The 26,484-nt window shown below is 39.6% G+C and overlaps 1 protein-coding gene across 1 annotated transcript in view; it reads right to left on the bottom strand.

Moving 5' to 3' along the window:
* The window catches only part of CNTNAP5 (contactin associated protein family member 5), a 293,622-nt gene that overhangs the window by 58,116 nt on the left and 209,022 nt on the right, over positions 1 to 26,484 (bottom strand). The window lies entirely within an intron of this gene.

Genomic DNA, 26,484 nt, shown 5'->3' with positions numbered 1-26,484 from the left:
TAGTCAGATACAGTAAGCAGATTCAGATGTAATGAAATCCACGGATTAACATTCTGCTAAGATTGACTTTGTCTTCCAGCTCAGATAGCTTTTTCATTGACTTCTTAATCCTTAAATCAAGAAATGTAATCAGTTACACATACAGGTAGATAGCAAAATTTAGCAAAATTGACATAGAGACTTTTTGATCAAAGGAGCTTGGAAAAATAAACTGCACTGCTAATGTAGAAAAATGTATCAATTTATTCTTCTGCTTTACTAACATTATTAGTAGGGAGTATACCTCATTATACAAAGCAAGTAAGTCTAAAATATGAAATGCAATCAAGGTTAACTGTAGAGTGTAAGGGACTAATTAAAATGAGTTTTAGAATCACTTGGCAAAATTAATTCATATTTGTTTTCCTTCTAAACTTAGACTGCTGAACTGTAAATTCATGAAAAAAGGAAAATAAAAATAGGAAAAGTAACTCCATTCTCATGATACCAACAATTAAGACATGACAAGTTTGACCAATACCCAGTGGTACTCATTAGAAAAACACAATTCAAGAACATCTAAGGATTCATCTTACAAAAATGCATACACTCATTTTAGGTCTCATATTATTATTGTCAACACATTTATGTTTTCTTTCTTTTCAGCTGATTTTCTTGCAGAAGTTGATTGCTGCAGCCAGTGAAACAGGTCTATACTATATTATTGGGAAATTACTTGGTAAAGCTTGGAATAGTAATGTTAATTAAATAAAAGGGTGATTTGTCTAGCAGTTGAAACAGATATTATACAGAAGTGCTTAATCTAATTTTAAAAGTGCCCATTCTGGAAAAAATATTTAGATAAAGATAAATTCTTCAGGCCATGAGCAAATAATGGTATTCATTAATCAAATTCAACCTGTGTCAGATCCTTTTGGCAGAAATCGTTATATACTTAAACATAACAGTGAAATAAGCAATCATTCACAGGAATTAAGAATGAGTAGTTTTCTGATGTCTTTTTCAGATCTGTTGTTATTTGTTTTATCAAGCAATACCAAGCAAACACACACACATTCAGATTTATGAAATAGACTGGGGAAGTGGTACAAGCACCACAGTTTGAGTCATTTACAACTAAATTAAATACAGTGCTAAAAAATAGAGCATTCAACGTTATAAGGAACAATCTTAGATCGCAAAGGGAACAGACTATAAAAAAAAGTGTCTTTTCAAAAATTCTATTTATTAGGCAGAGTTCTGCCACCCTTTACTCAAGATAAGTTAATTTTTCTCCCTAACTAGTCCCTTAGAAATCAATTGTAGTATTAAGGAAAATTATGCCCTGAGTCTTCAAAACTCTTTTCCACGTGCTTAATTTTTAACACATAAGAAATCACAGAGCTGTTCAGCAAAGCTCTTAAATCTGAGGTACTTCAGCAACATCCAAAGCGTTTAGAAATTACTGAAACATATACTGTATGTCATATACCTGTAATGCTGAAGTAATGCAAATATTTCACTAGCAACGCCAATCAATCTATCCCCGAGTTCTTTCCAGAAAGTATACACTGTTATATATTGGCAGAGCTGGAGGGTGCCTTGCATTGAGATTGAGTTTGGCCAACAGGGGTTAAGATTCTTTCTTCTAAGCCTGTAGATTTGTTGCAATATCTTCACTTCTGTAATCATGGTATTATGATTTTTTCAAAGTATTATCAATTCTCCACCACCTCAAAATGAATTAATTTCCTTTCTGTAGTGAAGCCACAGACTAAGTCAGTGACATAAATCAAGGAGTTAACATGGCCCCATAAACTAATGGTTACATACGTCAGTAGAATTCCACTTTAAAATTTCTAAGTAAAAATGTCCATTTAATAAGAAGTGCTACTAATTCTTCATTCTGTGCTTACATTGTACCTAGTAACACAATATTTAGTCAAAAAAGGTAGTCAAAAGCCAACTGCACAAATAAAAGTATTATTTTCCATGCATTTTTGTCTATTTAGAACGGAAAAAAAATCCACTATAATAAATTTAAGGTTGTCTTTGAACTCCATACTATGGTTCTGAAAGACAATATGTGTGAAAAAAATCCCAAACCAAGCAAAGCAAACAAGCCCCAAGTGACTGAATTCACCAGTAAAAGAACAGATACCAGTTTCTTTCAAGTGATTTCTTCCTGTACTGCTCAAACTCCCTTTGGAAGGTTTTAATTTTGACAACAAAATCCTAAAAAAAGGCAATTTTTTTTTATTTCTTGCAGAGGACAATAACCCTTTCTGTGATGATGCTGCCTGGAAGACTCTACAAACAGCTGTGATATTTACATCACTGTTTTTACCATAATTTAATATGGCATTGAATAAAAGAACTGAGCAGGCAGACAGTATTTTGTATCAAATCAACTACTGCTATTTGTTCACACTGCCAGGCACAGGCTGCAGAAAGTAAGGTTGGCACAGGTCTTCTGAAAGGAAAGAATAAGGGGTCTCATCTTCAGTTGATCATCTTGATGTTCCCCTCTACCTGTCTCCATAGGCTGGTCCTTTGTGGTCTACTGGTCTATTCAACAGCTACTGAGTGTAGGTACCTGAAGAGCCAAGTAAGACTTTGGAAACCCTGGCATATACAATACTGAAACACATGGACAAGAACTCAAGTTTTTCTCCATCCAGCAAGGCACAGAGAGTAAGCTCCTTTCAGATGTCAGTTCTTCAGCAGATCTCCAGTACCTGCTCTATCAATGTGCTTAACTAAACTGTTCATTGTTAGTTCTCTGTATGAAATCTGTTTCAGAAGAAGCAAGGCTGGCACAGACTGTACAGTTCATAAGCACAGAGGCTGAGGACTATGAAGAGAATAGCAGACACACGGAGGTTGTTTCCAGTGATCCTTAGAAGGAGATGCAGATTGAGATCAAATTCACCTGCAATGCGTATCTGGCTCTTCTAGTGACAAGAATGGCTGAACATGTATTCAGCATCCCTCTACCACCTTACAAGAAAATGTCTGTCCTCTTAAATCTCCCTTGTACTGACAGTTCTCTCATTTTCTGTATTAGAAGGCATTGACATTGCTAGCAATACAAGTTATTCTGAAAGGTTTTAGGCTTGCTCATGTTTTAAATGGCAGAGAATTTTTTCAGAAGTTATTTGTATAGGCACTCAGAAGCTGGAGGAGGGGGAGAAGCAGCATATTCCAACAGCATTTAGGACTAAACTCCTATGTATATAAATCCCAAGCAACTTCCGTGGACTCAGTTTACCTTTATATAGGTAGAAAGTCTTAGCATTGGCTTTTATGTTTATACAGCATGAGTTAAAACAAAGCCATGCATTTTTAATAGTATTATATTTAAAATATTTGTCATGATTTGTCTGCATCATTTGCCAGGTGGTTCTTGTTATTGCAACAAACAAAAAGCTACTGATGGAAATATAACAAGATAAACTGGATCCCTCGTTAAACTCCTGTCCTGTATAAACCTAAAGTCCGATCCAGTAATTACATATCTCTAACACAGGTTAGGCTTTTGGGGTACTCAAGTTATTGAAACAGGTCAGTTAAAGGTCTTTTCCACCACCACAACAAGTCAATTTATTTGTATCTGTCTGTTGAAACAGTGGAACCATATTGCATTGAAACAACATTATCTTGGCAGTCTTCATGTTCAGTTTTTTCTCTAAAAATCAAACTGAGTTAAGCACAACTGAATTTGTTAAATCTGACATCTATACATCTTACTGATGAAAACTTAGATTAATTTACATCAGTACTGTTTTCTCTTAAAGATTCACATATCAAGAGATAGTGAAAACTGGGAAAATATTGATTGTAGAATTACAGAAAGCAATCAAAGCCAATTCTTTGCTACCGCACTCAAAAACTTAAAATGTTTGCACTAACCTCTTCAACAATATCAAATCCTGCAAATGGCTCACCTGATACATTGAACATTATGTAAAACAAGCAGTTAGCAGATTTTATCTCTCTCTCTGTATATATACACACACATATGCATAGGAGGCAATTTCAACCTGAATAACTGAATCCAGAGGCCAATCCAGAGTACAAATTATGATCTCAGCTAATCAATTTTTAAAAGGCTCTTGAAAAAATGGAGAAAGGGGTAAGAGAGCAAGAACAAGGGAAAACTGTGACTCAATATTTTTTGTAAGAGTTTACCAAGGTCTTGTTTTCCCATACTTGATTTTTTTCCATCACAACACTTTTCTAGCCTTTTTTTAATCAGAATTTTAAACATTAAATTGAAGCAAAACCAAATTCTTCCCCTTTGGCCTTTTCAACAGGAAAAAAAAAATACACTTTTGATAAATCAGAGAAAAAGTGTTTATAATAATTCTGGACCAAATTATGGACAAATTGAAGAAATATTCTGTATTTAGTGGATAACACAAAATTAATATATTTTTAGAGGCTGTTTGTTCAGTGAAGAGGTCTATGGGGTTAATGACTCAGAATCTGTATTGGTTTGAATGACAGCTCACACCACTGGGAGAATACGCTAATAACACAAAGCGGGGTGAACTCAGGCTGTGCTGCATTAACCACTATGTGCTACCCATTCTTTGCAGTGGATGTTGAGATTTAACAATGGAAAAAGTTGCTCTTTGGTTTATAGAAAAAAACACGAGACCCGTGCTGGGGGCTTTCTTAAAACTGTAACCCACATACCACTGCTCTAAATTTCAGAGATGACAAACATGACTGCATTGGAAATCACGGCAGGTCAAACACCACAGCAGACAGATGCCATTCTGTACTGAATAGCAATGGTGCTGGCCAGTGTTATTGAGATTAGCACTGAATTTGATTTCAATTTCTGGTCAGATCCTGTAACCCTTTCTCAGAGCAGCTATCCAAAAGTGAAGTAGTTCTGCTAATGCCATTGGACCTACTCCTTGGGCAAATGTTACTTAGTCACAAAGTCTGTCCCTCATTTGAAAATTATTTTGTTAAGTATGGTTAGGAAAAGGGGAAAGAAAGGCAGTACTTTGCTGACATTTTCCTTCTTGTTATTCAGCTTTGCTGCCAAGGTGCACTGCTTTCATACAAAGTTCCAGGCTGAAGTAATTGCTTAAAAAAAAGAAAAGAAAAAAAAACATGCAGCAGCATTTGTCTGCATTTCTTTCTCTTAAGCAGAGAAACTGCATCTCCCTCTGGAGCAGCTGTTATCACGGTGTGCTCTGTTCTTCCTGGAGTTGTTATGATATTCTCACAGATGAGAATGGGCAGAAAGAAGATAAATAAACATGGACCTTTGCTTCTTCTATATTTAACAGGAGGCTAATGAGCAGAACTGCTGAGCTGCAATGACTGAGTTGTGCCATCACACACTAACAGCGCTTCAGTAAAAGCAAAATCATCGTCAACCCTTTGAGAGACAGACTTGAGGATGGGGGTAAGGATTTCAGACCCAAACACCTTTATATGCTGAGGAAGATTGAATCTACATCCAAACTAAAATTTTATGCCTCGTGAATGTCTCTGCTGAAGGCCAAAGAAGGCTGAAAATATTATGAGTACTTGCATTCTTCTCTGCCAGCTCAGGCTGGGTTGTTTTCTCAATAAATTTCTGGCCAAGTGACAAGTTTCGTGAAAGATGCAGGTGGGACTCCAGCCAGCAACAGAAACTATGGGAACAGCTGAAGGCATGCAGGTTAGGAAGAAAAAGCAACAACCACCACCACCTAACCCAAAAACAAAAATGCAGAGAACATTACAGCTTTGTGGGACAAATGACAACAGAGAAAATATCAGCCTTGAATCCTCATGAGTTTTGCTGAAGATAGACTGGATATCCTACCCTGTTGAAACAAAAAAATTATCTTATTTCCTTTATCTCCTGCATTCCAGCTCAGCTTCACTTCAAACCTGTCCCTCTTATTTTCAACTCCTTTTCCTCTTCCTCATTCCCCTTTTCCTTTTCCATTTTCTCTGTTTAGCCTAATTCCTCCAGGTAAATTCACATACACAAGCCCTGCATTGCCTTAACAGATAGGCCTATGACATTGAGGCATGTGCTGCCATATCCTTACTCTGTACTGGGACCAGAAACCCATCAGTGGCCTACATTCAATTGGAAGTGAACAATGACCATGGATAAGCCACAATGGGCTCCAGCATGACCCTGCCTGGGCCAGAGAAGCAGGTCCTACTCAGCAGATGTCTGGACTTTTTTTCTTATGTCATAGGTATAGCCAGTAAGAATAATGGCAGTAAGAGGATGCCACCATTTCTTGCTCTCACACTGCTCATTCAGCTCCTATGTGTTCATTCTCATCCTCTCTCACCGGTACCATCTCATCCGTTTCCACTGCAAGGCCATCTCCTGCGGTGGCTCAATACAGTGCCCAGGACAATGATCTTTTGTTTTTAATCAGTTCTTCTGCATAAGTATAAAAATAGTTAGTGAGAGTAAATAGTAGCAAGTGCTGAATTAATGGATTAATAAACAGAAGATAAACCAGATCATGACATTCCAGTTCTTGAGAAAATGCTACGGGGTACTGAAGGATCATATGTGATTAAGACTTGGGGTTCTCTGTATCTGCAGCAGACCAATGCTCCTCAGTGGCTCTCTAGGGCTTGAGGAAGACAACAGGAATGACATTTGCAGCCACCCTGTATGCAGCTAGTAACATACCAATCTCTCAACATCCTACTGAAGTCTTACCCACATTATCTTATGAGCTCACTGTTTGAGGTGGCCTGGTTTTAGATCACCATATACCACATGGACTGGGGGAAAGCATGGAAGAGATGAGTGAGTTTAGACAGATCATATGCTCTTCTTCAGAGCTTTCTTTTTAAAGTTTTTTATAATGGATGCAAAAGGGCTACAGGGTAAGGAGAGACTACTGAAGTAATGCACCTTATAAACTCCTGTAAGATGAGAGAAGTAGTTTATCACAGCAGTTTTTGTTTTTAAATGCTATTTAAGTTTTCACAGAGGAAAGCAATTTCAGACCCTAAAGGTAACATCGCAGAGGACAGAGGGGAACAGTTGAAGCATCAAAGGCTATGAATGGTGCATCAAACCATAAACCAATCATTTCACCACAAGAAAACTTAGTATTCAACTCTTATTCATGGAAAAGTTGAAGTGAGAGAACAACTTTTACAGAACTGTAAAAACTACATCACGAGCAACTGTCCCAGAAAAGACTGCCAGGAAGAAACACTTTGCAGCTCATTCATTCACTATTATTTTCCAAGGATAAAAAAGGCCAGATCCAACAACTGGTATAAATGCATCTGGCTTCAGCGAAATCAGGGCAGCTGTGCTGATTTGCACTCACTGAGCATCAGGCTGTTCACAGGACGACAGAATGGTTAAGGCCGGAAGGGACCTTTAGACCTTCTAGTCCACCCCCCTGCTTCAAGCTGCTCTGAAACAGATTCAGGTTGTAAGAATTCCACAGACAAACTCTGTTGCTGTCATTGGGACAGGTAAAAGCACCATCTGCAGGTATGCAGCGACGGAAACAAAGGTCTGAAGGATCTACTTTTAAAACAGGGTAAAAATGGAAAATTAATTATATATTTGATCCATTTATTCTTGAAAGATCCATAGCAACAGCTCAAGCTCTTGGGATAGGGCATGGATAAAGAGTAACAGAGGGACCCTGCCTGCAGCACTCTGCACTCAGTGTGGTGCAACAGTGGATGTACGGCAAAGCCCCCAGCTCTGCACAGCTCCCAGCCTCATGCACTCTTACCTGCCTACCAGCCTGAACCCTTCATCAAGAAAGTCCACAAAACCCCAGGTCTACAGCCTGGCCTAATGGTAGTCTGGAAGCCAGGGCATAACTCGGAGCAGGTTGCTCAAGTTTACGGACACAAGTCAATTGGAGTAAAGTCAAGTGGAATTAATACAAGGTTTAATCCAATGGAACCCATGGAAGGTTTGCTGGATAATGCTCACAGCAAAACGAAATTTGATAGACTAGAAAAAGAAAATAGATAAAATGGGGACATTTGAGACATTTAACAGGAGACTGTATAAGTTACAGAAAAACATGCTGTGGAAAGCGATTTTTGCTTGGTCCTTTGGGAGAAATGACATACACTAATAACAGTTCTTCTGCCCCCACTTTATTTTGAAAAGTGTCTGAGTAAAAATGGAATTACCTTACTCAACAGAACTGCTTCCTGTATATGCAGTTTTAACTACCAGCATTAATAATGGGAAAAGTATCCTTATTATTACCTTTTTTCCCCCTCCTGCTCATATTGCACCAACACAGTCACTAGTGACTGAAATGGACTGTCTTCCAATTTGACAACCCTCCACAAAAGACAGATTAATTTTGTCCCTATTGTACTTGCGATGACAGCTTCTAGGAATAATAAAAACTAGATTTGGGTATAGAGAATCTTTATTAGCAATATTGATTCACGAAGCAATGAGAACACACCTTGTCTTTCAGCTCCCAGGTTAATACAGCATGGCTGACAGTTAGAGAATAACATCTATTTACACGGAGTGAATCTGATCAGAAAGTCATTGGGACAATGTCATTTCCACAGAGTGCCTTTCTGAAGTGTAACCACTAACTGGTTCCTGTAAGTGTCTGATAATAACTACTGACTTTCATGGCTTAAATTGATCTTAAAAAATATCAGAAAATATCATCAGTAAATATGTTGAATTTCCGACTGGAATAGAAATAGAAAAACAGTCTTAATAGAACATAAATTAGAAGAGGTGATAACTTATTGTTAACCACTTTGAAGCTGCAATCCGTAATTAAATAAATGAGGGGATTTTCTTAAAACTGGTAATAACACTCACAGATATTATTGGGATGGTGCTTCTGTTTTGGAAAGAATCCTTCAGAAAATGAGATGTGAACATCTCAAGTTCCCTGTAAAATTAAATGGGCAAATGAGCATCTTCAGTAAGAGGGAAATCCAGTATCGGTCCCCATACAGCTTTATATAAAAAAGCCAGAGTTTTGGGGTTTGTTTTTTTAAAAAAACAAAACCAAAAAAACAGTGTATTTAAGCTTATGCTGAACAGCTGAAAAAGTCCCTCTGCAGAGCATGCAATATATTTGCTGTACTCTAAAAAACAAGCATTGTAAATAACCAAAAAATGAAACCAACACCCAGAAAAGAGCTTAGAGAATAATCCAGGCACATTTACAAGTCTTATACTAATTATGAGCCAACAAGGCAGCTTGGACAAGCAGAGTAAAAACCATGCTCTTAGCCTCTCCTCCATTCTTCTGTCACATCCCTACTGAACTGAAATCTCACAGGGCCAGTTGAACTGTATTGTTTATTTTTTGCTCCCAAAACGTGTTAGTTGGCAAAAGACAACACTTAGTTGTACTTACTAGGATCATAACAGCACCCATCTGGATGTCCAGCACAGCAGTGGAGGAAGTCCAGTTTTAAGCACTTTATCAAAAAACTCATCGAACTGCATCCCAGTTTCTCCGAGAGGCTACAAGCTTACTGCAACTCATTAAACTTCTTTATAGTCCAATGTGTTACAACACATTACAGAGCAATGGTAAATAAATAACTGCTGATTTGACACTGCTTTCAACTGCTAAGCAATTCTACTTTCCTCAATGTTACAATTAATGTCAGCAGTTAATGCCTTAAGTGGTGGAATCGGAAACTCAACTACAATAAACAAAGGCAGTCAAGTTTCAACTTAAGGATATACCCAAACTGCAGCATGGCGTTGGTTCAGCTGTCCCTGTCTCAGGCTGCAATTACAGTTCTGTTGGTCAGAGCAGCAGGGGCATCATTTGTCATCCTAAGGAAGGCTGGAGTGCTGTGAAATTGGGCACTTTGGAAAAATGCAGCTGTAGCAGAACATATGTATAGGCAAGACCATGAAATGAACTGGCTCCAAGCCAGCATGTAAGGAGAAAAACAAGATAATATAAATGAAAAAATTCATAGAATACTGTACTCAGAAGATACTCCTATTGATATATCCTGACCAGCTTTAAAGGTCAGGATGACAACAGTCTGTCTGCTCTGTGGAACAGCTTAATCAATTTGCAGTTCTTTTTTCTTCACCCTGTTAGCAATGAGTTTACATCTTTCAAATAGATCTTCTATTTACTTTTTGCTATTTAATTGGTCTCAGGTTCCTGTATATCTCTCTATACAACTGTAGCAAACAGAAGGATATATACATGGGTGTGTACATACATTCATGCACAGACTGTTCTGGATAGAATATGAACTGCTCAGCTATGCTCCGTAGCTCTACTGTCACTAACAGAGACTATTATTCAGCTCAAGAGACAGTTTTCTGCTCCTAGAGCAGAAGGAAGAAGTTCGCTGTAGCTTTACCACTGCAGTGAATACTGGAATGGACAGAGGCTGCAGAAGAACAACAGCCACGCAACCACGAGAAGCCACCAGTCCTTCCTCTTTTTCCAAACACTGACCAGAACCGCACGGAGACACAGGCTCCTTTCCCCACCACGCGCACAGACGCACACACTGCAGAGTGGGGCTGGGCACTGCAGCGGCTCTAGGAAATGTATCAGCATATGCCCAGTATCAAAGAGTCAGCCACAAAGCTTAACAGTTTTCAGAAAGCACTTCCTTCCCTCTGGGCAAGATAAGGGCAACTTCTCCCAATCCAGCAGAAGATGACCTGGCCTCATTCATTGATTTCTTGGCAGTACTGGAGCACAGCTCTTGACTCTTGAGAGAACTCCAGCTGCCACATCACTTGTGAGGATCACATAGGCTGCAATGAGCATACCAAATACCTTTTTTAATTTTCTTTCTTCCCATGGACTACACAGTCAACAAGGTTACAGTCCTTATTTTCAAAGTAATTAACCTTGTGTTCATTTCATCTAATTTTCAGCACTTAACTGAGATGACTACATCTATGTGCCTTCTGTATTTAACGGCAACAGAAAGAACCACCATCGGAGCCATTCAGTCAACCTACAAGTTTCATGAAGTAAGAATCAAGATCGTTACACACAACGTAACTTTCTACCATAGGACTTTCATCGCAGCTGATGAAAGATAAACCTTTCTTGTGGGCTGCATCATGGCTGTGAATCAAAATCCCACAAGATCATCACACACATCACCATCTTTCCTCCCAACAGTAAGGCTCCGTAATTGAAGGTACCATCCTCAAGACAAGTATAACCTATTACAAATCCTGTCTACTACTGGTTTGGAGAGATGTAGGTATCTCCCTCACATAGTGATACTTGGGTGGAAACAATACAACTGAGGCAGGTACATCTAAGATTGGTGTAGGATTTTGGCAAGGTACACATTAACATATGTCATTAGAGTTCTCCAACAGCTATGCAAAAAGTAACTGGGCTCAATCACTTTCATTTAACTGTCTACATCATTTGCCTGCTTTCTTTTCAAGACGTGGAGCCCCAGGGGGACAGGGGTCAGAGGAAATGAAGTCATGGACAAGATCAGACCCAGGACTCATATTTTAGAACCAGTCCCAGAATGGACAAAATGAGAATCCCTGAGGGGCAAAGTACTTTTAAAAAAGATACGAGAGCCCCTCCCTCCAAACTCTTCTCTATACATATGCCTGCGTGCATATGCACACCTCCATAATGGAAGCTTTTCCACTCAGATTTACGTTAAGGAATTAATAAATATAAGTTACACATTTATGGCTGTAATACACTCCTAAGGATTATGCTTTTTCTCACATCTGAAGAGCAGAACAAATGTAAAGGCAAACATTACCCTGATGTATGCTTCATTTTAGAACAGACTGCAGAAACTATCAGCAATATGCAACCTCTTGTAAAGAAAAGTGGTAACTTTCCCCCCCTCCCCTCATCTCAGTATTGCTTTTTTTTCCCCCTTCACTCTCAGACAAATGACATTTGGCAATGTTGACGCTGTGCTGTGTATTTTCTTCCACGCACATGCAACTGGTCAAGATAAGGTGCAGATGCCCAGAGATTCAGGTAAGATGCAGCTATATTATGCTGTAAATTCAGAGACACAGAAAACTGATGTGCGTAAAGGAAGCAACCCCCTAATACAGGAGGAAATGTATTTGTCTGTATTTGGGTTTCTTTTCCACATTGTGAGTAACGGTTTTAACCATACAGCCTTACTTTTAACTAAAATACATAAATGACTCCCAAACAGCTGGCCTACTTAACACTGCTATGTAAACATCTGTTCACATTCATGCATGCAAATAAGTACATCAGCTAGCAAGTCTCTTAGGCTCAAATTAGTCTTTATCAAGTCCTCCCAGAAACCACTGGGGTGGAGGCCAACGACTGTGTGAAGGGGGAGGAAAGGGAATTCTTAAGCTTTTTTTTGGAGAATTGATCCTTGGAGAAAAGACGGATGCTGGAGAATACCAAGAAACTCAACTCCCATGCTTGCTATTTTTCAGTATGTTTGCTTTAATGGAAGTTTTCTTTCCTGTCTGTGGCAGTTTTCTACTTCATCACGTATTTTAACAGGTAGTTACACAAATGGACATTGCGTCAAATTTTTATTCCCCTTTATTCAAACGATCTTCTGAAAGTGCCATGGATCCCAGGCCTGCTCCCGCTGAGCTAAATGGGATTCTTGACATTGACGTGAATGGAAACGGGATTAGGCCGGCTGTACGCTTCATTAGATACGCGATTCTATAGCACCCTCTAAAATTCTGCTGAACTCTCCCTTTCAAGCAAATAAAGCAGGTAAACTCAAAGGCCATGAAATGTCACTATTACATTTAGACACTTAAACTGAGGTACCTGATGAATTAGCCATCTTCTTGCCAAGCATCTTAGAAAACTGCAGCCCCCGAGGGATTTCTCCTGGCCGTTACCACTTATTGCAAAGTCAAAGAGAGAAAGCTAAGGTTATTGTTTTGCCTGTGGAATCAAAATATGCTGAGAGAGCATGTTATTCCCCAGACTTACAGGTTTATTGCGTTTCTAATTCACACCTAAGGTCACCATATGTCAAGTGACTATGCATTCTGCTACCACGGCTACTGTCATCATTTTAACTCTAACGCTAAATAGTCCTAGACTGGAACAATACTGTCTTAGAAACAGTGTAATTTAGTGTTTATAGCAAAAGACTGGTCTTCTGATTAAAGATGGAAAATTAAATGTTCTGGTTCCACCTTTGGGTTTGTCAGACTCTCCAAAATCATACAAGTTTCACTGTATGATGAAATCACTCTGGACCTTCATTTTCACATCAGAAAGCCAAAGAACTAAAAGCCCTGAACAAACAAAATAAACAAAGCTAGTACAGAAACAACCATGTCCTCTTGATTGAGAAAGGTTAATAGATGAATCAATCTTAGATCAAATTTCATTCAGCATTTAAAACTACAAGATGAGGTTTGAAATCAGTTTCTCGTGGCCTGATACGATTATGCCACGATGATGATGCTTCCCTCTGCATAATGCATTAACGTGAATTTGACCACACAATTGTCATTTCTTGTCATTTAAGTAGTCTTACAGTTAAGCAGCCATAATTGTCCTTTGGGTGTTATCTTAAATACATTAAAAAAGAAATTGAATGCTTTCACGACATTATAGCTGGGACACTTTTTCAAAGCTAATTTCTATGTCTGTGAATTATTCATAATACACTTCAAACAGGCTCTTCTGGATAAGGTAATTGACCTTGTCTGCATGAAGCACCTACTACCTTGCCTTGGGATAATTAAATCTACGATGTGGTCCATTATTTAAAGGTAATGTCTTTTCATTAGGTTAGGTAATATATTATCCCTCAACTAGTCACCTAATTCTGCATTTAGCACATTCAAGCTTTCACTGTTTTGTCATGGGTTACACTCATCATAGCAATATCTCACATTAAGTAGCATGGTATAACAGTAAGACAGCATTCTCTTGATAAAGGGATGCAGGACTTTGAGGGCTAAAATTTCAAGATTTACCTCTGTATTTGCAACCTCAGTTGGCTGTGCTTGTTTTTTCTGTGGATGAACGCAATAAAGTGTGTCTATTCAATAAAAACTAGTGCCAGGTCAAAACTCAGGTGCAACTGATGTCCCAGTAGCTATACAAATTCATGTACTGTTCAGTGGAAACAGTTCTGTGCTGTTGAAAGGTATGCTAAAACACTTGTATTGAATTCCATGATCTAAACTAGCTCAGGTACTTCTACAGAGTTTTATTTTGCTGTGTGTAAAAACCCCTGGTTGGCCTGCCATCCAGAATGCAATTAGCAATGCTAGCTGTTGCCCAAGCTAGCTCTGCACCATTTCAGCCTTCCCTGTAACGGATTACTAGGACTCAATTCCCCACTACATATTCCCTCAAATGTTGCTCAGTGAAGACCAAAGTAACTGATTTTTTTTTGCATATGCATGGAGTAAAGACTTCTGAGAGAGAAAGCTAACCAGTTGAGCACCCAACTCTCTCCTGTGCTCCAACTACTTTGAACCACATTAGCAGAATAAAGCAGCTCTGAATCTATTTTAGTCAGTCACTGACAAAGTCCTCCTGCATGGGTAAACTCTTGAGTGGCACAGTGATCTGAAGAAGCTCCTGCATCAATCCCTTTGCTGACTCTGAAAAATGGCCAGAGATGGTATTCTAATTTATACTGCACCACTCCAGTAACCAGGCTTAAAGATGCTTCTCCACCCACCTCTACTTCAGTTGTGCAGGGTATACCTGTCTATTCTATTATAGGAACACAGCATTGGCTTTTTCAATACATCAGTGCTGAAGTGTTTAGACTCTGATTGCAAATACTGCATTAACAAGCTATAGATGAACTTGTTAGTTTCTCTACATAGCTGAATTTTTACAACGTTTCTGTGTTTTGTAGTTTGTTTTACACTAAAGTGGAATTTAATGAAAGATGCAATAACTAAGGAGTTAATCCACTATCTTACTTGCCTAAATCAGTATAAATACACTGAATCCAATGGAACTGATCCTGCATATCTTTGAGCTTTGTATTTTTTAGTTGAATCATTCGATATTGTAGCTTCTCTCGAGCTGTCCATTAATAGAATGTTATGATTATGTTAGCTATTCAGAGCTTTTTAATCATGTTATACAAACACAGTTCAGCCTATGAATTGTTTATCTTGATTAGATATTGTTTGAGTGTTCACTTAAAATTATGAAGCATTGTTTTAGAGCAGAAATAAAGACAAGGGCATTGAAAAGACTTCAAGGTGCTAGAGTGAACGTTTACTCTGAAGACCTTTGGCTGAATTCCTATTTGCATGAATATTCAGGAACAATCTGTTCATGCCTCAGGAACACTTCTGCAAACACAAAAATCTCAGTATTGAGGTCCAGAATACTATAAAAAAAGGATTATGAAAATTATCAAAGTGAAATGGAAATGAAATTCCAGTAGCATAGAAAAGAAATAGCTGCCATTTATCTTTTTCCATCAGCTAAGAGAAACTAGCCAAGGAAAGTATTGTTCTAAGCAAGATTACCTGCAACTGACCTGCCTGCTAAATCATATTTCATAACGGTCGACTGCTTTCCATTGTGTAACCACAGTTGTGTACTATACATTGACAGCTCCTGTCACTATAATATGATTATGTTTATCCATTAGTTTCTGCTTTTGTGCCACAACCCGGCAACTACAATATTACAATGGTTCTAATGGTCTGTTTCACTTTGTTCATTTACCTATTAATTTTGGCAATGGCATATTTCATGGAACATAAATTTCATCCTCTGAAAACATGACAACCTGTAGTACAATATGGTCAGACAGATTCTGGAGCTTTGTACAGAAGTAAAATGAATTGTCCAGGGTGGCATTTTGGAAAGAACATACCTCCCTCTGGAGGCATCGGTTGTATCTAAGGTGATTACTTCAGCAGTAATAGGATGTAATTATTCACTCAGTAAAATTCTGCCTCTATTAAGTAGGTACTTCTAATGTTCTGCAGATTGACTGGTGGCTCTAGCCTGTCTCACAGAGGCAGTAAACAAAATGCAACACTGAATCTCTTTGTCTGAATCCAGAACATAAATGTGCACTGGTAAGGAAGTGACCTAGAAAGCTGGCACTGCTTTGAACCTGGAGGCTCTGGGAAACAGGACCCCAAAACAGACCTTGAAAAATGCTCATTGCCAGGAGGACCCTCCCCAGTTCAGCAATAGATGATAGAATGGCAAAACAAACAGACCAAACTGACTTTTCATAGCCAGAGAAAATGCCAGAAGGAGCTGAAACAGAGTCTACTTCAGGAGAAGACAACTTGTCCTAGAGTCCCACCCTCTGCTGTAATGTTAGCATTCAGTCATGAAGATCTCTCTCTGAGGAACAGCCCTTAAAGTTCGGTCACACACCAAAATAGTTTAATCTGGATAAAATCTGAGAGCTTGAAATAATGGTGACAATTGGAGGTAAACAAATGCTACAGACCTGAATTAGGTTCAGTAATACAAAATTGAGAAAAAGAACAGCCAGGAATTGTTATCATCTTTTCCTTCCTACCAACAAGTGCCACTACCAACATTTTGATCGCATTGAATGAGACAGCCTGAACAAAAAGAAGAATAGAAAATGGCTACTGATTGCAGGCTAAGCTACTGGGAGCACTTTTCATGAGCTATTGATGTTAATATATTGGAATCACTACATGTTGTAAATTAGACATGTCATTTTAAAATTTTTTGGCAAACCAAAACTATAGGGGAAGGGGGACATGGAACTAAACATCCTGGATAAAGAAACAGGCAGCACATGAAGCCAACAGGCATTGATTTGGAAGAAATCTAGCACAGCAGCATGTGTCCAAAAATATATGAAAGACTGATGGGTACTGATGGAGTTTGGTTGAGTTTAGGATGCATATTTTGTTTAAGTTTTTGTTCCTATGCTGAGGAGGAGACACACATTTGTGTATCTGGCGTGGTGAGAAAATATGTGCATCTGCATCTCATTTTAGCTCAAATTAAGACTTCCTCCTAGCTCTAGGACACTTGGAGTCAGCAGAATCAGTATCGTACTCTCTAAACCCTACTGATTCTAGTGGGCTTTAGACAGTAATCTCAACCTGGTTTTCTACAGAAATGAAACATATTGGAACATGGTATGTGAATGTTTGTGTGTCCGTTGTTCAAATAACTCATGAACCCACTGGCCAATTTCAAGTACATTTGACTGAAAAATGTATTCCTACAGGTTTCACGTACTGCCTAAGCAGAAAACAGAGATCGTCCTAGTACCCAGCCTAAGAAAAGGTTGCAATGCATTTTCAATCCCCAGTAGGTATCAGAGAATCCATACAGAAGCTCAACACTAAAGCACAAAACCATATGGACAAAAAGCATAATTTATTACTCCACCATTCATTGAAATATTGTTTTAGTAAAAATAAAGAAATAATGTTCTAAACTGCCAGAAAAACAGCAGCACAGATAAAATAACCAAAACTGCAGAGTTGGGAGAGGATGCTGTTCACTAGGCAGAAGCATGAGAACATACAATGTTTAATCATTTTGATCAGTTCCTATTTAGAAAGATATCTAAGGTAAGTTGGAAGTATCACCTTCAGTTGCATATCTCTCTGCCTGGAAGAACTTGGGCATCTATGTTGGGCTGAACACACAACCCTAAGACAGCTACAGTAAGACTACACGGATCCCATCCTAGAAATGCAGGCCTGCTTCCAACAGCTCTAATAGGGGTCACCGCCAAAAACAAGGGTGCCGTTTCTTAATTACAGAGTTCCTTCTTGCCCTTTACAAAGGAAGACAACATCCTTATCTTACAACCACACCATATACTACAATCACAGGTATGACCAGACAACAGGTAGAATAGTTGTAATGGTGTCTGTCTAATTAGTGTGGGTAAGGACAGCCATCTGTCAATGGTGGGATGAATTCTAGCATTGCATCAGCATTACTGGAGACATACTCTGAAGATCAGATTATGTTGCATCTGGCTGCATTGGGACCCATATCTAGATTCAAGCCATCATGGCTAAGCTAACACTTTCTGAATGCACTGCACTCATTCTCAGGTGAGCTTATCTTTCCTTAAAACATCTATGAACAAGAAAGATAGGGCTGTCCATATGGCATCCGCCTGTCTAATAAAGAAAGTAGGCTTGGGGCTCTCACATCTCTCCGTTTACAATGAACCACTGTAGCAAAGAAAAATCCAAACACTGCCTGGGAGATTAAGAGAAAGAAATTTGGATTCTTAAGAGATGCTTGAGACTGGTGATACTATTCCTGGGCTACAGTGCAGAATCACAGCTTTCTCTCCTTACCTGGCTGAATATACCAAACATCCCATTATACCCCACCTGAACATTCCATTACCTCCCTTGTAATTTGGTCAGTCCATAACAATTCAGAGAATCAAGCCTTCCTTGCTGAATTACTGTAACTATATTAATCAGTTCACTAGGAAAAACAAATGTACCTCTAAGGGATGACATGTTCATTCTTCCACTACCAGCACAAGGGCAAGGCACGAGAGGTACGTATATAAACGTTACACTCAGGGTGCAAGACTTCAGAGGTGTTCATCTGCAAGGAAACACTCTTTTTATGGTTCCTTTTTGTGGCTAGACAAACTTGGCCATTGGTTTTAGGGTGGTACTTTCAAATACATCTAATGGCCCATACCACTTTCAGGCAAAATTGTCATCAGTAACAGCCTGATGCCTCGATTTCCTTCTCTGCTAAACAAGGTAAGAAAACTACCTTTAAAGGAGGACTGCATAGATTAATTGGTTAACCTTTCTAAATGCTAATGTTAAAAAAAAAAAAAAAAAAGGTTTTCTTCTGGGACTTTTGAATTCTGCTCCTGAGAGCAAAGGAAGAAGGCTCTTGATGTTGCTCTGAGTCCTGGACAGCTCAGGCAGGAACACACCCCTTGGCTAAACCAGTCCCCATAAAAGCCTGAGCCTTCCTCCTATCAAAGGGCCTTGGAAAAAATTCAGGCTCAAAAGCTTTTTCATTTTTGTTCTCAATCTTTCTGGCCCAGCAGATATGAAAAAAGCTTCTCTAAAGAAAGTTTTAAAAGGGTTGTTTTCTTTCAGGTCACCACATATTTCTAGCTACTTGTCAAGCCTCAGTCAGATCTGATCCTCCCCAAATCAGTCTGGGTTGGGGGGAGGTAAATAATTCTCAGTTGCTTTTAGATGATTCTTGGGAGGGGAAGCAGTACACAACTTTTTTCCCCAAACGTCTGGAGACGTTTTCTCCAAGCATGCTTGCTTACCCTCTGCATTTTGGGTTTTTGTACAAAAGAGAGTAACAGACACTTAGAAGAGCTACTTTTATGCTCCCCTTAACATCAGATGGTTCACATAAGCAAAACATTGAACTAAATACTCTTAGGGAAGGCTCTTGTTCTGTTGCTGTTTGAACACCAAGCACAAAGTAATCTGAAAATACAGCCTTCAGCTCATCCTCATTGTTTCTTTTTGCCTGTCTCTGCCTTCACACTTTCAAAAACAGAAAATACATTTCCCATAGGCTATCTTCACACTGTAAAGGGGGTAAAATTTCTGAACTTAAGATTTACAAGCAATGAATCTGAGTCTAACCCAATCTATAGAGTAAAAACTTGACTCCTTTTTCCACAGGCTTACATTTTCTTTTCTTCTAATTACACTATATAATTAAATTATGCCATTGTTCACTTTGTGTATAGCCTCTTAATACCTCTGTCCTCCTGGATAGGTGAGACTAGTTAAAGCAAAATCAAAGCATATAGGCTCTGTCCCATTCATTTGCTCCATTTAATCTGATTTTTTTTCAGCAAGTGCCTTATTTTGCACATACTTTTTTCTCCAGATCTAAACCAGGAGTCAAATGAACCCAAAACACACGTAAAACTGCGAGATTTCAGACCCCGATGCTCTGCTATCCTCAAAGATATTGTGAGTAGAAATGTAAATTACTATTGCTTCACTCACATGGCATCTTGGTAGAAGAGGTCAGCTGAGAACTCTTCCACCGCTATGATTTATATCTTCTATTCCCCAGAATCAGAAAACATCACTTTCCGCACTGGCCCAAATTTGATGGAGAAATTAGTTTAATGTCAGTAAGACAGTTTGAGTCTAATGGAGCCCAAGATGCTCAAAGTAGGACAGCCAAATGAAGCAGACAAATAGAAGTGTGATGAGAACACGCTCCCCGCTGTGGCTCTAATGAGGGAGAAGGCACACTTTTCTGCTCAGGCAGCAGTACAGCTTTCTTTCTTGAATGGTGGACAGGTTGCTGTCATAGCTAATGACCCATTAATACAACAAGCCATGGATTAGCTGTTTGTTTCTAATTGCCATTATTTATTTATTGTTCACAATATGCTGAGTCCTGCAATTTAAAAAAGAGTATCACTGCTTGTGATTAAGAGAATGCTGGCTGGGATAGCCTGAAAAAATGGTGTAATTCTTTCCTGTGTGTATGAATAGTTTATATGACTGTGTCTCTCAAGTCAGAGGTATCATTAGGACATGTTTGGCTCTGGCACACGTCTCAAAACTATCCATTTTGAAACTCTTCTTTGGACTACAGAATTTCCCTGAACTCAAGGTTTCTTCATTACTGAGCTATAAGCACTTATACTTTCCCATAGGTTTCACAGGTGTTGTGGTTTAAACCCAGTCAGCAGCTAAGCATCACACAGCCACTCGCTCACCCTCTCCCAATCCCCGTGGGAGGGGGAGAGAATTGGGGGAAAAAAAAAGTAAAACCCATGGGCTGAGATAAAGACAGTTTAATAGGACAGAAGAGGAAGAGAAAATAATAACCATAATAATAATAATGTACAAAACAAGTGATGCACAATGCAATTGCTCACCACCCGCTGACTGACACCCAGCCCGTCCCCAAGCAGCGATCCCTGCCTCCCAGCCAACTCCCCCCAGTTTCTATACTGAGCATGACGCCATATGGTATGGAATAGCCCTTTGGCCAGTTGGGGTCAGCTGTCCTGGCTGTGCCCCCTCCCAGCTTCTTGTGCACCTGGCAGAGCAGGGGAAGCTGAAAAGTCCTTGAGTAGTACAAGCACTACTTAGCAACAACTAAAACATCAGTGTGTTATCAACATTATTCTCATCCTAAATCCAAACCACAGCACTATACCAGCTACTAGGAAGAAAATTAACTCTATCCCAGGACAACAGGTTGAGCAAAAGATACCATCAACTTCACTCCAAAACAGAAGTTCTTTGGGAACAAAGTCCCAATCTAACAGATCACAGAAGTTAAGCAAACATCTTACAGCATCAGTTCACAGCACTGACTTCACAGCACCACCAATAACAGTTCACGCAATGAATTCCAGATTTCAGGCTCAAAATCTGTTGTCTAGGTTTACATTTCATTCACCTGTCCTACATGTCTTCATTAATACCCCTGTACAAGCTTCCTGTGTATTGGAAGAGGTACTCTGCATGTCAGTAAAACACCGTAGATCTATTCAGTTTGGACTGATAAATTTGTTTTCTAGGTAAACTGTAAAAGGTCTCTTAAAAAAAATAAATAATAGAAGTGTAATTCCAGAATTGCTCCTTAGACTTAATTTTTTTTTTTTAAGGGAGGCAAAAAAACCCACAACAAAAAACCAACAGAAATATCCAGTGACAGCAGAAGTATGAAGGACATATTCCACAGAAGCAAACAGGAGTTACCCATACAAGCTCCTTCCTAACCACTCTATCAGTCCCCACCTTGAGAAGTGTTTTGCAATTCACCTGACATATTGCGTCTAAAGCAAACACAGATAATGGTGCTCCAGTTTTCACTGGAGTAGTCCCAAGAGACTCGTGCCCTTCTGGTGTCACTCCAGAAGTATGCCAGGTAGCATTAAGGGTAGCATTAAGCCTGTCCTCTCCTGCAGCGGGGTTCAAGGAGGGAGCATGCTTTCCTCCCATTGGGTTAGAAGCCTCACAGTGTACGACCGAGCAAGGATGTCTTCCCATGTTTTTCTCATCGCTTGGCCTCTTGGCTGCATTGCAATCTCAAGAGGAGCGCAATGGGACTAGAGGAGAAGTAATGCAAGCAGCTGCCATTCCTTCCTCGCCAGCTATAGCACGCTTTACCTCACTGTCATTTAGGAGGAATTGTATGTGGCAAGGGGAGTAAAGGGTCAGAAACTGGGATAATGATATTTCCATTACTCATAGGTGCATGCATGTTAGATGCCAAGTTACATCCCCCATGCAGCAGTTTTTTTATTCTGCTTAGACCACCTGCATTTTAATCACTACTACTAACAATACAGTATCTTTAAAAATGGCCTCTAAATCTCTCCCTGGGAGTAAGGGGGCATGTTGTATTACAATGGCAAACTCTCTTCAAAAGTCTTTAAATATAGCACAAGTTATCTAAAATTGTGCTTGTGAGAAGCTGTCAGCACTGCCACTTTGGAGGGGAGAGACAAGGTATGGTGGTGGAAAGCCAGATAGCAAGTCAATCATTCTCAAGAAAAGGATCCTAATTACCCAAGAATAATTACAACATACAATCTACACCTGCCACCTATCCACCACTCCCTTCAATATGAACCACTTTTTGAGGGCGGACTGCCCTGTTCTACATTATTTTGTGCAATTACAAATAGTCTCCTGGTAATGCAATAACAATTTAAAGTACCTGGAATGATAAAATGGGAATGATATTTGAAAGGCATAAAATAACAGTGAGCAAAACCCCAATGGTAAATGACTGCTTGTTATGGGTCATTTTATATCACCTCATGGTACATTTATATAAAAAACTTTATCAGAACCCAAGTTTCACACTCCTTTCTCCATAAAGATTTATACTGCTCTCTAAAAAGTGGTGCCCCCGTTATATGAAACCTTGGTGCAAACCATGCCTCAAACACTGTGGGTCACTTCTGGTGAAAAAAATACTAGAGCTAGTGAATGTCCAAGAAGGGCAACTAAAAGGACTACAGAAGCACTGGATGAGTGCAGAACTGTGATTCACCACATCCTGCAATACCAGAACTCAATGCACTGAGTAAAACATTAGTTTAAAACACATGTAAAAAATGTAGTTCTGTACACAGCAAGTAGGGAACTCCTGGAACTTGCTTTCCTAGGAGGCTACAGAGGCAGACAATATAATAAAGTTCAAAAAGTGATTAGACAAATTTATGAACACCAGATCCATAGTGGATACTAAAAGGGATTGGCAATGGCATAAAGTCTAATGCCCTTAATAGAGCAAATGTGGGTGACGGGAACATTTGGAGGGATGTGCTGAAGAAATCCAGACTTGTGTACTCACCCTAAGCTGCATCTCTCCAGCAGCCACTATTGGAGGCAGGACCCTGCAGGACATTCGTAGCATCTTATGCTCTGACATCACTGGGGATCTCATCTGGAACTAAAGATGCACAAAAAGGTGCACGTCCTGCACAGATGAAGAGCTCTAGCAACATACAGGGCATAGATAAAACACCACTGATCTGTCTCAGCAGCAGAATTAAGTCTAAACTAAAGTATAAACTCAAAAATTAGGACACACTCCCTGCTGTGAGGTAGCACTACATCTTTTCCCCCAATAATAGAGGTACAAAATGCAAATGTTCACAGGTGAAGGCAAACAGCTGTCTGGCATAAGGGGTCACAGACCTGGAGACGGTACGTGGTGCAGTTCGGCACCGCGATACAGGTCTAGCTGGGAGGCAGAGGGGAGAAGAGGAGGTGGACACCTGAGTGCAAGTCATATAATACTGGGACTTGACAGATCTTAAGAGGGACAGGCAGAAAGTTCAGGGAAGAGGTGCGTAGTTTAGGATGGATGTTTAAAATCAAGGCTTGAGGCAATGTGGCGTGGGAATTCTACTGGAAAGAGAAAAATAAGGAAGAAGGCAGGAAGAAAACACCACCTAAAGACATTCCTATTTCTTTGATTTTGCTCTAGGACTGATCTTTTCTCAGTCCCTGCCTACACAAATGTGCTATGAACTTGACAGACTGTCAGCCAAGTATTGTAAAGCAAGCTATCCTGCCACCGATACAGCTGTCACTGTGTTAAGTCCTTGATATCGCGGACGTGAGGCAGCTTCCCAAATGTTAAGCCTTTGAGTACACCCACTGCTTCTAGAAAACTGAGCTAATTCACTCAGAGCCGAGGGTTTGTTCCGTTAATAAAGTGGTTTCGTACCTTCAAACATCTTGTATGTTAACGGTTTAATTCAATGTGCATGCGCACACGTGCACCTATCCTTGTACACATAACCCTTTTCCTATGTATTACCTGAAATGCTCCACAAAGAAAGGAAATCAGAGCCCCAGGGGCCTAAATTTCTTTTCACATTCCCAGAATACAGACAGCACATTTAGAGGTAGTCCAAGCTTCCTGCCCACCCCCACCCGTCTCCTGCTAGCTTGTCTTGGTCTGTGCTTCTAGGGATGAGGCAGTGGTAAAGTCTGCAATCTTTTGCTGAGTGTGGATGACTTTCCTAATTAATGCCAACTGTCAGATTCGCTCCGGTTACGTGGGTGTCTCTTCAACAGGCATGGAGAAGTCACAAGAGACTTGCAATTACTGGTCATAAATTATAAGTTTCATTCGCCAGCATCATGAGAAAGCCAGCTACTCCTCTGATGAACAGACATCTATTCTGATGTTCACAAACCTCCTGAAAATCTATCTGATGGCAGAGATGTACCAAAATGCAGTTCAGGGCAATTTAGTTTTAGTTTTCAAAGACATGCTTGCAGCTAAGCCGTAGTATGACAGTGAGAACCGATAAGGCTGTTCCAGACAGCAGGAGGCGGAGATGAGTAAACTCCTTTGCCAACTGCCAGATTGCATGTCTGACACATTGCAGATGTAAATCCAAGTAACTCAATGGGGAGACTATGCTGAATCACACCCGCTGGGGATGTGCCTATGTCTTCAGGGCAAGAGGTAGTAGGAAGAGAAGAAAGACAAATTCCTTGATATAAACTGGAACCATTTTATGCAAGCCAGGAGCCTCCCTTGGTTTCTATCTGGGGCAGCCCATAGTGCCATGTTTGTCCCTTTCCCAGGACCATGATTTTTTTTTTCTTTTTTTTCCCTCATGTCAAAGCTGTGAAAGCCAAAGTTGCTATGTAACAATACATACCTTTGCTGGACAGTAACGTTACAAATGCAAAAGGAAAGAGAAACCTTTTTATTGCTTCTCTGTGAACGTGATAGTGTTTAGATTCTGAAGAAAAGGATCGGGGGTGTTGGTGAGATAACCTAATAATGTGTTCCATCTCCTTGGAAAAAAATAAAGACCAAAACCCCAAACTAGAGGAAGCTCAGAAATGGATTAGATTCCTTGCAGGAAGGGGAACCTTTATAGCTCTGTCAAGATCAGATATACCTCTGGGAGATGCCCTTCCATCAAGCATTCACCGCTGGGCTCAGTCCAGAGGTATTAATGAGCAGTGATATTCAGGCAGCTGGATTAGATCATGTAATGTTTCCTGCTGGCCTATGAATGCAGCATTGTCATTGTCATCAATACTTGTGCATTTGTATACTGACTTCTGAAGGAAGACCTGAACTGTAGTTCATTAACCATAATTACACATTATGATACCCTTGCAACAGAGAGAACATAGTGCTTCAGGCATCCAAAAGCCTAGGCCTAATCAAGAAACAAAACCCAAGAGTTTTGATTTTTGTTCTGTTGCTCTGACCCCAAATCAAACTCCCTCCAGTTACTTCTGGGCATAAACAACACAGATGAGAACCTTCTGCAGTGAGTCTACCAAAACGCCCTAGGATTATTCACACTTGTAGCTCATCTTCAAGTTTAGGAATAGAAATTCTTTAAATCTTAGAACTCTTCAAGACACCTATAGTGTTCAGCACCACTAGGTCTCTAGGCTCTTCTGTAATACAGCAGCAGTTCACCTCCAGACGAGTATCAAATAGTAGTGCTATTTAAGGCTTTTGGGGAAAAAATGTCTTTCTACTATTTAACAACACTTAATACTCAGCTAAGAACAAACTGTTACCCATATCTTGTCATTTCAGAAACTCAAACAATTATTTCTGAGCATGTTCTACATCTCACCAAACTTACAGCCTTAGGCTACTGAGAAAGTTCAGGATGAAAAATTGAGAGTGTAATTAAAAAGCATAAAAAAAGAGGAAAAAAAGAGGAAAAAATGATAGTGTCTGCCACATGCATAGCACTGGATTGTAATTTTTTCTGATTTATCAGCTGGAGCTGTACTAAAGAGTTATAAGTCATGCAATTCTTGTGTAGTCAACTGTCAGGACCACAGTGGTGCTGCAGCAGCTGCAAGGGTATGAGCCGGGCTGCTGGACACCATCCTTGCATCCTCTCCTTTGAGGACTCAGAGTCGCAACTTTGGTCCTGGACAAGTGGAGAAAGAGCTGCCTGTCAGGAATTGTCTTAGCTGGTCTGCCAGTTGGTAGACAGCTTTAGCCCTGAAGCAGGATAGTTTATATACTGTCATTTTACACAAGATTATCACTTTTTTTTTTAAGGAGAAATGGGTTTGGATCCTTAAGAAGTGTC

This window comes from Ciconia boyciana, chromosome 10, assembly GCF_034638445.1.
Source record: "Ciconia boyciana chromosome 10, ASM3463844v1, whole genome shotgun sequence".
Classification (NCBI taxonomy): Eukaryota; Metazoa; Chordata; class Aves; order Ciconiiformes; family Ciconiidae; genus Ciconia; species Ciconia boyciana.
The sequence above is the reverse complement of the archived record's forward strand: the minus strand, read 5'-3'. Positions and strand labels throughout refer to the sequence as shown.